This window comes from Muntiacus reevesi, chromosome 4 (genome assembly GCF_963930625.1).
Source record: "Muntiacus reevesi chromosome 4, mMunRee1.1, whole genome shotgun sequence".
NCBI lineage: Eukaryota > Metazoa > Chordata > Mammalia > Artiodactyla > Cervidae > Muntiacus > Muntiacus reevesi.
In genome coordinates this window covers 40534899-40548819 of record NC_089252.1, presented here as the reverse complement: position 1 = coordinate 40548819, position 13921 = coordinate 40534899, and positions in this window count along the sequence as shown.

The following is a 13921-nucleotide window of genomic DNA, read 5'->3' as shown; positions in this document are numbered from 1 at the left end:
TAAAAGAAGAGAAGAAATGTTAGCTGCTGGGCAGGAGTCGTGGCAAAACCAGAAGTCACTCCTGTGCTCATCATGACCACAGGCTCACGGTGAAAAGGAATGTCCCACCTGAGAGCGTTGTGGGTGAAACTGCACACATTACTAACTCTGTGACATTGTGTACCTGAGCACACCTTTTGGATACCTCGAGTGGAGAGGTGGGGAGTTCAGTCAGCTTGAATGGGAAGCATGGGAACCCTGCACAAGGCTCTCACTTGATTCCTTCGAATGCAATCAATGTGACTGTTTCTGACATTCCTGACAAACCTCAGTTTCCCAGACCTGGGTTTTGGCCAAAAGTGTCCTCAAAAGAATTATGGCTGATTCATATCAATGTATGACAAAACCCACTGAAAAAAAAAATAAATAAATAAAAGGGAAAAAAAAAGAATTAAACCTCTTATCTTAAATAAAGCAACCGGCAGTATTTGTTGCCAATGATAAATCTCAAAGTTTCGAGTTAAAAAACAGAAATCTTGAAACTTGGAACGAGCTTACGTGTGTGTGCTCTTGAGCTCGTGTGTGTGTGTGTGTGTGTGTGTGTGTGTGTGTGTGTGTGTGTGCACGCATGTGCACACGCTCAGTTGTGTCTGAATCTTTTTGACCCCATGGACAGTAGCCTGCCAGGCTTCCCTGTCCATTCCATGGCCTGTGAACCTCAACACTTGGCAATTTTGAAGAAAGGTGAGATTTGCAATGAAAATAACAATTGTCAATTTTTTATATTGTGTAATGAAATGTATCAACATTTATAAAGTCAGCATAACTCTGTGAATCAGCCAGCTGGTGAATGCATGATGTAACAAAATCTTATATAGAAAATGATCCATTCCAACTGAAACACAATGATTTTTTAAAATTTAAGTATAGTTGATTCAATGTTGTGTTAGTGTCAGGTGTATAGCACAGTGATTCAATTATATATGTTTAATATATATAATATATATTATATAATGTATTCTTTTCAGATTTGTTTCCCTTATAGATTATTATAAGATATTGAGTCCAGTTCCTTGTGTTATACAGTAGGATCATGTTGGTTACCTATTTTATATGTATTACTGTGTATCTGTTAATTCTAAACTCCCAATTTATCCCTTCCCTAACTTTCTTCTTTGGTAACCATATTATTTGTTTTCTATGTCTGTGAGGCTATTTTCATTTTGTAAATAAGTTCATTTGTATCATTTTTTTAGATTCCACATTTAAGTTATATCATATGATATTTGTCCTTCTCTGTCTGACTTACTTCACTTTAGTATGACAACCTCTAGGTCCATCTATGCTGCTGCAAATGTCATTATTTTATTCTTTTTTATGCCCGAGTAATATTCCATTGTGTACATATACCACATCTTCTTTACCCATTCCTCTGTCAATGGACATGGGTGTTCCCATGTCCTGGCTATCAAAAACAGTGCTGCTAGGAACATTGGGGTGCATGTATCTTTTTGAATTATAGTTTGCTCCAGATAGACGCCCAGGAGTGGGATTGCTGGATCATATAGTAATTCTATTTTTAGTTTTCTGCCCATACTGTCCTCCACAGTGGCTGCTCCAATTCACATTCCCACCAACAGTGTAGATGGGTTTCTTTTCATCAATATGATTACTGATTCTTCACTGCAATTATACTTTGAGAAATAACCATTTGTCAGATTTGGGTGTACTGTCCATGAAAACTACCTATAATAATATGGGAAAAACTCTAAAATAATCTTGTGTTTTCCACATCCATCGTGCATCTCTGTGAGGCTGGGTGTTTTTTCTCCTAAACGGCATGTCACAGCGCTTTGACTGTGGAAGCAGATATGAGAACCCACCCACTCTGTCGGTGAGGAGGCTGCCCTAGATGGGGGGACCAGGGAGAGGGCGAGCCTTGCCTGGAGAAGAATGGAGATTGTGAATCTGGGGAGGGCTGAGCAGTCGGACTGCAGAGAGAGGGATCCCTGAGCCTAAGCCACGGAGATCTCTGCCCTGAGTCTTCATCTGACTGTGAGTCACTGAGTGAAGTAAGGAAAATACCAGGCGCCGGGGGAAGACCCACCCGAGAGGAAACGAGGAAATGAAGCTGGAGCTGCAGGCAGGTGGGGACGCTTCCTGCTCCCAGCGGCCAGCGAGGACACCTCATAACTCACCGGGCATCGGGCAGAGTGTGCAGGGCTCCACATGGACATGGACCAAGACTGACCGTATTCTGGGCCGTGAAACAAATCCCCGCAAAGGATCCAAGTCATACAAAGTATGTCCTTTTCCCACAATGAAAATAATTTAAAGGTCAATAGCAGAAAAACATCAGGAAAATCCCCAAATATTTGGAAACTAAGTGGCATACCGAATAGTCCACGGAAAGAAAGGGGTTGTGTGTTGGGGGGAAGCGGGATGGGGAAACGAACAGAAAGTCTTTTGAATTTAATGAAAATGAAACTGACAATCACCTATTCAGACTGATAAGGAAAAAAGTGCATGCACATACGACAAATATCAGAAATGAGACAGGTGACATCACAATAATGAAAGAATAATAAGGGAAACTTATGAACAACTTTATGATAAACAATAATGTGGATGAAAAAGTCAATTCCTTGGAAGAGACAAACTGACAAAACTTGATCCAGAAAAAAATGAGAAACTGAATTCCACTAGATTTACTCATGCAGCTGACAAGGAAACCCTAGCCCCAGATGTCTTTACTGGCAAATTCTGCTAAGCAAGTAAATAAATAGCAAATTCTGCTATTTATTTCTTATTAAAGAAATAAATAATAACAGTAATAAAGAATTCTTCCAAAAATTGAAAGTTAGGGGATATTTGCCAACTCCTTCTATGAGGTCAGCATTACTTTGATACTAAAAACAGGCAGAAGTGTTGAACCACATTGTGGTAGATTTCTGGGTTTTCCTTTACCTCTCAGGCACCCCAGACTAGGTCCTGGGATGGTTTGGATCTCACTATTTAGGGGAAAAGGAGTCATAACTGTGATATTCCCTCATCCCTGGCTCTCATTAACTGTGCCCCCTAGATTTTTGGTGCTTTATTAAGCGGGAGTGTGTTCTTTCTTTTGCCTTTCGTCTTCCAAAGAGCAAGGGCAGTGAGGGGATCTGCCAGTGTAGATGCCTCTTGAACTCCACATACAGCAAGTTCCTACATATGGCAATTGTGGTGACTTTTTAAATTAGATGCAGTCATCCCTCCATACCTGTAGGGGTCAGTTCCAGGATCCCCTGCAGACACCAGACTCCACGGATGCTCGGGTCCCTTTGTAGTCTCGGGTTCCTCCTTCGTGGATTCAATCAACTGTGAATCTTGTAGAGTTTTCCATCCCCTGTTCCTTGAACCTGAGGGTGCAGAGGGCTAACCATGGCATGATGGACTCTTCCCACGACAAGGGTTTTTATTCTTCCTTCAAGGATACTTACTCGTAATGCAATCCCCATTAGAAGTGTTCAGGTCCAGGGGGTTGTTACTAAACTAAATTGGGACTAGAAAGACTTTGGCAAAATGATGTTTAAAAATCCAAGCTTCCTTTTACCCACCCAAAGTCTTCAATACACTTATACATTAATTACAGATATATATTTAAAAATAATCTCTCTGTAGAGTTGTTTACCATGTACACATTCAATGTGGGGACTTCAGATCAATCATACCAACCTTAAAATTCAACTAGAAATAAAACTTACCTTCTCTTTGGCTTTCCAGACCTAATGGGTACAGGAACTTTTAATAACACTTAGGTCAGCAGTCTACAAAAATTTATAGACAAACGTTTCAGATGAGCCAGGTACTGCCAAGGCTTGAGATGGCTGCAGTTGCTAAGAAATCTTCATTAAACAGTGGAGAACGCCTGCTTTTCCTTCCGTCCTGTGCAGAGTTTGTTACTGCTGACAAAGCTTCTGTTTTTTTAATCCTTCCCTTCTTCTAGAGTTACTACAGTTGAACTTCAGAGTCCCAACACTAAAAATGTCTTTTCTTTATCTTGTAATATTCTTTCTTCCTAAAGAAGATGAGGTAAGCAATGTTTCCCTCTGTAATTATCTTTTCAAACCAAACATCTTGGTAGTGAATGCTGCATAAGAAACAAATCTGATCATTTTTTCTAGATATAATATCTTAGGATTTTAAGTAGGGCCTATATTTTCTATGGTAAGGGAGTGGCCCCTCCCTGGGGTCTCCTCTCGAGCCTTGCAGTCCTCCTGAACTGAGATCTTAACTGCCTGGAACACCTCAGCCCCAACCACCCAGCAACCTGGAGACAATTTGCAATGTGCACCCTCAACCAGAGTTAATCCCTTTATTTTCTTAATTTTGTTGGCAGTTTGGGTCTTTGTAACATATGGCACTTACTTCCAAAAGCAAATCCGAAGTCAGCTGCTATTTTTTCCCTCTTGCTTGACTTTTGGGCTATGTGGAGCAATTGTGAGGTAGCCTGTGTGTGTGTATGTGTGTGTGTGCACACATGCATATGTGTGTGTGGGGGGGGTGGGGTGGGGTGTGTGTGTGTAGCGTGCATTTATATGTAAAACCTACTTTGTAGGTTAACTTGCAAAGGAGAGAAGTAACTACCAAAAAGCTTTTTTTTCTTTTCATAGAAGGAATAATCCCTTTGAAAGATAATACCCTGAATATTCATTGCAAGGATAGATGTTGAAGCTAAACCTCCAATACTTTGACCACCTGATTGGAAGAGCTGACTCATTGGAAAAGACCCTGATGCTGGGAAAGATTGAAGGCAGGGGAAGAAGGGGATGACAGAGGATGAGATGGTTGGATGGCATCACTGACTCAATGGGAATGAGTTTGAGCAAACTCTGGAAGATGGTGAAGGACAAGGAAGCCTGGTATGCTGTAGTCCATGGGATTGCAAAGAGTCGCTGAGCTACTGAACCACAATAACAACTCTGTTGCCTAAGGAGAGAGTCCACGTTGCTGAAAACATGAGGTATAACCTCAGAGAATAATTTCAAGTATTCATTTTTGAGGGAAACTTAAAATTCGCTGGTAGGAAAAAAAACATGTATAACCAAGATATTTTTTCTTATTTAAAATTTTTAAGCTTATATTCTCTACTGAACTTGATATAAGGTATCATCATTTGGGGGGAAAAGAATCAGAGCTGTGATAGTTCCTCATTCCTAGCTTTCAATATATGTGCCCACTTGATTTTTAGTAATTTATTGAGTTGGAATGTGCTGTTCCTTTTGCCAGAGTCAACCTCCCTCTTCTAAGACTAGCTTATCAAAATAGGCTTTAAAAAAAGCTTAAAGTCTAGTGAAAACAAAGTTTAATTGTGGTGTTCTGATATGATTCATGGTTGTTTAGAATGAGGAGAAAAAATTTTAAAGACATTCTTCAAAGATAATCTCTTGTGAAGATTTGTGATGCTTTAGGAAAAAAAGAGTAAGCCTTTTCAGATAATCTGCTGAAATTATGCCTTTAGTGGGTTTACTTACTAAATCTTTAAAGTTATGACATTTCTCTGACACAAATTATTTTTGGAATAAAAGATGGCATAGATAAATATTACCTTATTGTGACATTGTTAGCTTAAAGGCTTTTCTAATGAGCAAATGATGATGAAAGGCAGGAACTTGAGAAGCCCAAATTCTCTGTCATCACTCTTAAATCTGCATAAGACCAAAGTTAGTGAATTCTGCTTTTCTAACATTTGATATGAGATACATAGCTTTTCTTCTACTAAATGATGTCCTTTCCAGTAAGAAACTAAAGATATTCTAACAGTAGAATCTCTATTATAACTTGAACATTAAAATGAAGTAAACTCAATGTACCTAACATACACAAAATCTCTTTCTTTCTGACACTATTCTCCTTTTCATTTCTGAGTAGCTAGAAAAGCCTTTAAGGCTGTGATGGAATTGAGCAATTGTTCGATTTCCCATTCTTTGTTTAGTGAGAACAGAGCTCCTGCCTGTGGTGAACAATTCAGTCCTTGTGGACAGGACTCCATGAATCAGGCAATGCTTTTGGATGAGATGAGTTGAAGATGCATCCTGGTCTGTGTTGGTGATGCGGCACAAGCTTTCATAGGCTACAGAATTCAATAAGCTCCTCTTCATGATGCCTGGCATATCACGAGAGCTTGATGAGTATTTGTTGAGTATGTGAATTGCTGCTGCTGATTGTAAGGTTGTTGAGAGCTTGGCTTTATCTTTTTTTGGTTGTTGCTATAACCTTGTCACCTGCAATAGCACCGGCCACATAGTGGGGGCTCAATAAGCAATATATTTGGTGAATGTAACAGCCACTGGCCAAGCAGAACCATGGAGGGCCCCATATGCAGGTGTGGGTGTTCAAGTCACACCTCAGTCACCTGGCAGGTGTGTGGCCTGGGACCAAAGACTATCAATGAGGGTGAGAATCAGTTTTCATGCAGGTAAAGCAGGCATTATTTTTATAACAAACTCACCAGCTTGTGGGGCTCCCCTGGTGCCTCAGAGGGTGAAGAGTCTGCCTGCAACGTGGGGGACCCAGGTTCGATCCCTGGATCAAGAAGATCCCCTGGAGAAGAAATGGCAACCCACTCTAGTATTCTTTCCTGGAGAATCCCCATGGACTGAGGAGCCTGGTGGGCTATAGTCCATAGGGTCGCAAAGAGTTGGATATGACTGAACGACTTCACTTTCTTTCTTTCACCAGGTTGTTGGGAAATATATGGGAAGACCCTGCCCAGGGCCTGGTGCTTGGTAAGCGCAGTAAAGGTGCACAGCAGGAGCATTGAGCTGGACCCATGATGCAGTCACTAGCCATTCTCTTCAGAGTATTCAAAGCCCCACCTACTCCCTGGCCTTCTGTGGAGCAGCTCACGTGGCCCTTCTGGAACACCCTTGGACCTGCCGACTCAAAGGGCTGAATAGTTCAGGATGTTTCCTGTTTTCAGAGGCTTAAAGGCCCTAATGTAACCTCTTTATTTGACACATAGAAGATCTCAAAGAGATTTTGTGACTCATGCCTCACTGCTTCTACTAACTTCTTTTTTTAAAGATTTTTACATTAAAATTTTTTTTTGATCATGCCACAGAGCAGGTGGGATCTTAGTTCCCGAGCCAGGGATTGAAACTGTGCCCTCAGCAGTGAAAAGTGCAGAGTCCTAAACCACTGGACTGCCAGCAAATTCCCTTCTAACTAGTTTTAAATTCCTGTTTTAACAAGTTACCACAAGCTTAGACGCCTAAGACAACAAGAATGTGTTATTTCACAGTCCTGTTGTTCAGGGTCCAGCACAGGCCTCCCTGGGCTGAGGTCGGGGTGTGGGCAGGCCTGCCCCTTCTGGCGGCTCTGGGGAGGACCGTTTCCCTGATGCGCCAGCCCTAGGGGTGCCTGCATCTGGAGTAGGTGATCACTCCCCCAGTGTCCAGGTGAACAGTTCAGCATTTCCCTTACCTGTCACATCATCACATCTCTCCTCTGACTCTCTTCGTCAGCTTCTTTCCTGTTTATAAGGACACCGTGATTACATTGAGCCCTCCAAAATCGTCCAGAATCAGCTGCCTACCTTAAGATCAGTTGATGGCAAATTCTCCTTCCCTTTCTCCTTGTAGTCGAACATATTCCCAGGCTCTGGGTATCAGGACATGGATGTCTCTGGGGACCATTGTTCTGCTTAGGAACCAGGCCCTCGGGGCCAAGTGTTCTGACTCTAAATCAGATGATTTTTCAACTATGCACAATATTATTTTCAAACCAAAGATTTCCTTAACGGACATCAAACTACTGACTTTGAATAATGATGGACGACTATAGCCCACAGGTAACTGAGTCCCCTGCACAAGGATGGACGTAAAGTCAAGGTTCCAAGTAAAACCAGGACCTGATAGAGAACAGAAAATGCAGCTCATCAGCTTGGACTTCTGACAGAGCAATCCTTGAGGGATTTGAAAACTCAGCGAGTCCAGCTCTGGTCCTCTGGTTCACTTGTCCCTGCACTGGGCTATATCCTTATGGGTTATTTGAGAAAGAAAACCATCTTAGAAGACGCCATCATGTGCACATGCTCCAAGGCCCAGGCCTCTCTTCACATTCAAGCTGTTTTTCAGCTAAAAGACCGGCAGTGGCTGAGGCATATTTTAGCTGAAGCCTAGCAGGTTCCCTCCAAAGGCAAACTGACCATGTTAGGTGTGTCCAAGACTGATGGATAAACATGAAAAGAAGGTGAGTAGGGGGAAGAACAATGTGATCTACTTAAACATGGTCATTTTATCTTTGATATTGATTTCTTAAATAACCCCACAGTGTTGAGAGCAGACTGCATATGATTTCAATACCGTTAGACCATGACTTTTTTACACCCTATGTCCTAGTGGCACCTGGTTTATAGTCTATGGGAACATGAATAGAACTTTTTTCCTACTATTGTGTGAAAAATAAATTTTAATTATGTTGAATTGGTTGATAGTGCTTTTCAGGTCTACTATATATCCTTCCACTTTCCTGTCTATACATTCTATTGATTTTTCAGAGTTTGATATTGAAATTCTAACTAAAAATCTTAATTTATCTACTTACAAAAAAATTGTAACATATAGTAGAACTATACAGTGGGCTTCAGTGGGCTTTCCTGGTGGCTCAGATGGTAAAGCATATGCCCACAATGCAGGAGACCTGGGTTCGATCCCTGGGTTGGGAAGATCCCCTGGAGAAGGAAATGGCAACCCACCCCAGTACTTTTGCCTGGAAAATCCCATGGGTGGAGGAGCCTGATAGGCTACAGTCCATGGGGTTACAAAGTCAGACATGACTGAGCGACTTCACTTTCTTTCTTTACTTAAAGTGGAACTATATGTAACATTGTTCTGTATTTTCCAAGTCTCTTGTAAATGTGTTATCATACTTTCATAATTTTAAAAATTAAAAACAAAAACTGTTCATTTTTACATTTTTAATTAAATTTTTCTTCCTTGATAAAACTCTGAAGTCTTACGTTATTTAACTCAGTATTTCCTGTAAATCCCTCAATATAAAACTAATTTTGTGATTACATTAATACCATCTATTAACACAAGCTTTTCTAGCTTAGAGAATGACTAAATAATAATGTTTTCCACAACACTGTATAAATAAGATTGTTTTTATTAGAAAAGAAAACAAGCAAAAACCAAAAGGCAGCTACCTATAGGATTTCTTGTAATACATTTCTCGCTATTCTTTCTGCTAAATAAACAAGATTTTCTTAGATTACTGCACATTTAGGCTGTCATATTATGGTTATAATTTCCTTCAACCTTAACCTCAAAAGTGAATTAAAGGCTTTGTAGATATCAATTCCTTGTTGATTTGCTGACTTGCAGAGATCTGTGTAAAAAGTTGGCACGGCTGAGGAAACATCCTTATAGAACAAAGGCAATATGTCTTTACATATTGACTTCTGTGTGATTCAATTTGCAGTAAGTATGACAGTAACCTCTCTAAACGGCCCTGTGTACTTAAAAGCAAGTTTGCATTTTGTGGTTAACTTTGCTTTGAATTCCGGAGTGATGACCCAGCTTCTCTGAGCTCCAGAAGCCTTTTAACCGAGTGATGGAAATGAATGGCTTTCCAAATGCCGAGAGTCAGAATCTAAACACTGGAGAGAGACTTGGGGGAAGACAGACTCTATTAATTTATAATTGTAATAATTAAGTTAGCAAAAGACCAATTGTACTTTAATTCTTTGCATAGGAAGCCAATAAACATTTAACCTTAAATCTGTCATTCTAAATAAAGTCATAATTTCCACAGTAAGTAGAAGTTTTTCATCTGAAAAGCCAAAGTGAATCCTTCAGTATATTAGTTTTAAATTTTCTCTTTTTATTTTATCCTCTTTGGCAACATGTAAACCTTTGCACACTCAACTGATTATTAAGCATTATTCAAATTATATTCTGAATCAGTATTTCCTCTTAACCATGGATTATGTTAAGAAAGACAAATACTGATTTTGTGCTTTTGACTTCATTATTTTCTTTATGTCTCATTGGTTTACTCTGGGCCATCAGAGATCTATTTGAAAATTGTGGGATTTTCCCTATCGAAGTTCATTATTTTACATCTTTCGAAGATGGCCTTTTTATACTAGCAAAATTTCAGCTTAAATTAACCAAATGAAGCTAAATTAAACATTTGAGTAGAAGATTAGGAGACTAGTCCACAGTGTTTCCATAAGTCTAGCTCAATTGTCATTTTACACGATCTGACCCTAAAAAGGCGTACTGTGCTTTGCATCACATATTTTCAAACATCCTTGCTCTCCAGAATTTCATGGTGCTTCCTTAGGAATTTGAAGTTCTCTAAGGGTAACTGATGTGAGGACGAGTTTGCTGCTCACACTAGTGTCTTGATTCAAAGGAAAATGAATGTGACGAAGCTAGAGCAGATAATCTGTAGAATCCCTTTAAGCTTTAATGTTCAATGATTTCTATAATGCACAAGGAGAAGTAATTTCATTGTTTTAATAGCTTGTCTTTTTTACTGAAGTATAGTTGATTTACAGTGTTAGTTTCAGGTGTGTAGTAAAGTATTCAGTTATAAAAATGTATACATATGTGTGTGTTTTTCATATTCTTTCACATTATGGTTTATCACAGAGTATTGAATATAGTGCCTTGTGCTGTATAGTAGGACCTTGTTGTTTATCTGTTTCATATATAGTGTTCTGTATCTGTTTATCCCAAACTTAAAATTTGTCCCCCTCCTCCCCACTTCCCCTTTGGTAACCATAAATTTGTTTTCCATGTCTGTGAATCTGCTTCTGTGTTGTAGATATGTTCATCTGTATATATATTATATATGTATATATATATATATTTACACATTTCACATACAAGTGATATTATATGATATTTGCCTTTGTCTGATTTACTTCCCTTAGCATGACAGTCCCCAGGTCCATCCATGTTTCGGCAAATGGCATTATTTCTTTCTTTTGTGGCTGAGTGATATTCCATTGTGTATATGCATATATATACCACGTCTTCTTTATCCTTTGATGTATATTGATGGACACTTACGTGGCTTCCTTGTCTTGGCTATTGTGAATAGCGCTGCTATTGGGATGTATGTATCTTTTTGAGTTGGAGTTTATTAATATATTTTCTTTTCTGTCTTACACAGTCTCATTTTATTCATCCTTTTCAAAATTCTAAGACTCACAGATCTTAGAAATATAAGTACTTATGGCACATGTACCTAATATCCTTCCAAATTACCAGACTCCACTCTCCCTGTGAGCAAGCTGATGCCCTGCAGAGTGAGGCCAACAGGGACCCTGACATCCTGGAGCTGGCAGCCTAGTGGGAGAGAAGGCATGTGATGAACAGTGATAAACAATCTATGATTTTATGCATGATAGGAAAGCACATTCAGTTCTCATTGTGAATCAGTCTTTCAACTAAATATTTCTCAGGTTCCTGCAGAAGACCACGATTTCTTCCCAGGACCATCCCCTCACCGGCCCCCAGCCCATGTCTCAGCAATGACCTGCCTCATCTTCCCAGGATCTCCCCCAACCCTGGAGCTTGGGTCTCAGCAATGAATCCTCACCCTGTCCCCCAGGGTGGGAGTCACCCTGGAGGGAGCTCGGTGCCCCTCCAGATGCCACACTCCAGCTCTCTTGTGAGGGGCTGAGGACAGGTGGGATCAGCATTTCTCCTAATAGCCTGAATTGGAACCTAAAGCTAGTTGTTCTAGAAATACTGTTTTAAATGGTGGTTAGACTTTTAAGTGCTCTAATTTAGTTGTACAGTAATGGATTAAAGTATTGTGAATAATTTGGCTTATTTATTGTTGCACTTGTAACCCACCTCTTCCTATTCTGGATTTTAAACACAAATAACTAAAATATAATTAAACTTTTGGAATACCCATCATTTTGCTAATTTATGTTCTTCTCTTAGATGTTTGATGTAGATTATTCTCTAGAAGAAAGTTATTAGTGATAGAACTGGTCTATTAGTCGAATGGATAGATTTATTGTTGTGATAGCACTTTTAGAATCATGAAAGATCTTTGTCACCTTATGTCTCTTTAAAGCAAAGGATATATTATGAAAGCTTGTAAATGTGGCAATATCTTCTTAAATTATTCCTGTGTTTGATACAGGAATCTTCAATGTAATGGGCGAAAATTGTGTTCCTTGATGTGATGCTCAAAATTCTCCAAGCTAGGCTTCAACACTATGTGAACTGAGAACTTCTGGATGTTAAAGCTGGGATTTAGAAAAGGCAGATGAACCAGAGATCAATTTGCCAACATCTGTTGGAGCATAGAAAAAGCAAGAGAATTCCAGAAAAACATCTACTTCTGCTTCGTTGACTATGCTAAAGCCTTTGTGTGGATTACAAGAAACTGTGGAAAATTCTTCAAGAGATGAGAGTCCCAAACCACCTTACCAGCCTCCTGAGAAACCTGTATCAGGTCAAGAAGCAACAGTTAGAACCAGACATGGAACAACGGACTGGCTCCAAATTGGGAAAGGAGTAAGACAAGGCTGTATATTGTCATCTTGCTTATTTAACTTATATGCAGGGCACATCACTTGAAACCCTAGGCTGGATGAAGCAAAGGTTGGAATCAAGATTGCCAGGAGAAACATCAATAATCTCAGATATGCAGATGACACCACCCTAATGGCAGAAAATAAGAGGAACTAAAGAGCCTCTTGATGAAATTGAAAGAGGAGAGTAAAAAGGTGGCTTAAAACTCAACATTCAGAAAACTAAGATCATGGCATCTGGTTCCATCGCTTCATGGCAAATAGATGGGAAAACAATGGAAACAGTGAGAGACTTTATTTTCTAGGGCTCCAAAATCACTGCAGATGGTGACTGCAGCCATGAAATGAAAAGATGCTTGCTCCTTGGAAGAAAAGCTATGACCAACCTCGACAGCATATTAAAAATCAGAGACATTACTTTGCCAACAAACGTCCACCTAGTCAAAGCTATGGTTTATCCAGTAGTTATGTATGGATGTGAGAGCTGGACTCTGAAGAAACCTGAGTGCCACAGAATTGATGCTTTTTGAACTGTGGTGTTGGAAAACACTCTTGAGAGTCCCTTGGGCTGCAAGGAGATCAAACCAGTCAATTCTAAAGGAAATCAGTCCTGAATATTCATTGGAAGGACTGATGCTGAAGTTGAAGCTCCAATACTTTGGCTACCTGATGTGAAGAACTGACTCATTGGAAAAGACCATGATGCTGGGGAAGACTGAAGGCAGGAGGAGAAGGGGGCAACAGAGGATGAGCTGGTTGGATGGCATCATCAACATGAACATGAGTTTGAGCAAGCTCTGGGAGTTGGTGGTGGACAGGGAAGCCTGGCGTGCTGCAGTTCAAGAGGTCGCAAAGAGTGGGACATGACCTGAGCGACTGAATTGACTGACTATGTTCCTTGAAAATGAATTTGTTTTTTTGTAACAAAGTCTGGATGAAAAGTGAGCCTAAAATGATCTGCAAAATGTTTGATTTCTTTCTTTTCTGAGTCAAATTTAAAGTAAAATCAGAGAGGAATGAGAGTTTGAGAGTCTGTTCCCATGAAATCTGCTGGGCTCAACAAAGAAGGTCTGTGTGCTTGGAGGGGGTCTTAGGCCCCTCCCCACACCCGCAGCCTTTGGTAGCAGTGACTTATGGGCTCTGAGGTGCTATGCCCCAAACAAACCCCAAAACCGCCGAGAGCTTGACGGGACCATCAGTCATGGCGCCCACTCAATTTTGCACCCTGTTGAGTCAGCAGCCTGAATTTAAGCATTGGGTTTTGTTGCATGTTTCATGGGGCTGGGCCAGAAATTCCTTCTTGTATTTAACTGTGGGTTTCTTGTTCACAAAGCCTGGGCCAACTCATGTCCTGGTGGCTTCTACAGTTTCTCTCTCTTTCCCGTTTGTTCT